Source organism: Babylonia areolata, chromosome 18 (assembly GCF_041734735.1).
Source record: "Babylonia areolata isolate BAREFJ2019XMU chromosome 18, ASM4173473v1, whole genome shotgun sequence".
NCBI classification, from domain to species: Eukaryota; Metazoa; Mollusca; class Gastropoda; order Neogastropoda; family Buccinidae; genus Babylonia; species Babylonia areolata.
In genome coordinates, this window is record NC_134893.1 from 45,506,974 (window position 1) to 45,509,473 (window position 2,500).

Sequence of the window (2,500 nt, forward strand, 5' to 3'; positions counted from 1 at the left end):
GGCACTGAACGCGGCTCTCCGCTGCGAGAAAAGACCCGAATCTCATACCCATGAAAATTCCCTTGGGACAGAAAACGAAAAAAAGAAAAAAGAACATTATTCCATACCACAATGCTGTCCCATTAAACAAAATAAAAACACAACACAGCTCAGCACTACACAGCACACAAAACTACACCACACCACACCACACAACATGGAATATGAAGTCACAAGCTCTGAAGAAGAGTAACCAGTATATCCTCAAACCCCTCACATCCTCTCAACTCCCTGTTTCGGAGGCTTGCCTCTAGATGAAGATATAGGATGCCTCTTGAAGATGCAAGCCATACCACACACAAATTGGGAGGGGGTGGGGGTGGGGGGTGAGTGCAATTATTACGTATTGTATTCAATCATTAGACCTTACTTCACCAGCTATAAAGTATGGTTATATTTGATTCAAATCGGTTTTAAAAGAGGGTCAGTTTGGAGGAGTCAAACCATTCATCTTAGTCTAGCATCATGAGTGAACGTTTGTTGCTGTTTACAGATGCTATTTCATCAATGTATTCTTCAAGGCATTGTCAATGTTGACTGTTTGATTGGCTGATGTCGAAATGCGAATTTTGTATTTTGCAGATATTAAATTGTCCGTATTCGTAAAATAAAAAAAAGTCTGTCGGGTGGTGTATATAAGTCAGAATCAGAATCAAATTCAAGTCTAATTACCTTTTAAACCTTAAGAAGGGAACGTGTATGTTTGTATATGACTGATGAAACTCCCATTCTATTCCGTCCCCACCTTCCACTCAATGTGATTCATTTCTAATGGAATGTCTTTAATGTTATTTTCCTCTTTATTTTCTTTAATTTGATCAAATGTTTCTGATTATAAATCTACATGTCTGCAGTGGTGTATGCAATGTATATCATTTACATACTACCGACTAGACTCAATCAACTTTCTGATATGAATGATTTGGTGATAGGTTTCATCATATATTTCAATACTCCTTTTTAGAAATTAAAAAAAAAGATAGTTGTTGAAATACAATAATAGAAACTGAAACGCTATTTATTTCTCTGGTCTGTTCATGTCAAAGAATAAGACAACTTAAGAACTTGTGAAAAACATTATGCATAATTATTGAAATATCACTTCACTTCTCAGCTATTTCCGATACACATTGTCACGATTAATGTTAAGCCAACTATTTGTGTCGTACTAAAAAAAACGAAATTGCATCTCTGTTCAATAACTTCAACCGTGCGTTATTTCACTTTCATAATTATGTTCATTATGTTCTGCGTTATCTTGGCACTTACAATGTCGCCATGATTTTCTTTGCCTGTTTGTTCCTTTCGTTTCTGTTTCGATTTTTCTCTGTAGGTTTATTTTTCTTTCTTTCTTTCTCTCTCTCTTTTTTATTTTATTTTATTTATTTATTCATTTTTTAAAGATAAACCACACTGTGAAACCTTAGACTTTAAAAAGAAATGTTTACTTCTTCTTCTGCGTTCGTGGGCTGCAACTCCCACGTTCACTCGTATATTCACTCGAGCGGGCTTTTACGTGCAAACCGTTTTTACCCCGCCATGTAGGCTTCCATACCCCGTTTTCGGGGGTGTGCATGCTGTGTATGTTCTTGTTTTCATAACCCGCCGAACGCTGACATGGATTACAGGATCTTTAACGTGCGTATTTGATTTTCTGTTTGCGTATATACACGAAAGGGGTTCAGGCATTTGCAGGTCTGCACATATGTTGAGCTGGGAGATCGGAAAAATCTCCACCCTTTTACCCACCAGGCGCCGTCACCGAAATTCGAACCCGGTACCCTCAGATTGAAAGTACAACGCTTAAACCACTCGGCTATCGCGCCTGTAAAAAAAAAAAAGAAAAAAAAATAAAAAAGCTAACACTAACAGTAATAATGGATACTAAGATTGCTCTGTGCATACAATTCTCGAATCATTTACCGAAATAAAGTGTACTGCTGGGCAGGTATACCAACGTTTTCTGAAAAAAAAAAAAAATTGGGAAATGTGTGCATAGGCACTTCACACAAAAACCATACAGAAGTATAATAACTGATATTCATGGAAAAAAAAAACAAACAAAAAAACAAAAAAAACCCAACTCTAAACAAACGAGAACAGGTCAACAAACAATACACAATCAAGAAAAAAGATGAAAAAAAAAGAAAAAAAAAAAAAAAAAAAGGATTAGCTTCGGCCAAACAACCAGAGGTCATCCACCACGTTGGTCTTTTTATTTTCTTCTTCTTTTCTCGAGAAGACATCAAAGCAGCAAATCATTCTGGCAATGTCATAATAATTCAACGACTTCCCACATACCACAAGTGAAACTTTCAGCGCTTCCCCAGACAGAAGTGGTACATCACTTCTTTATCATTTCCCCCCCCCCCCCCCCCCCCCCAAAAAAAAAAAAAAAAAAAAATGTGTTATTGATTTCACATACATCTTGACTGTGAAACCTTGAACTTTGAAACAACAG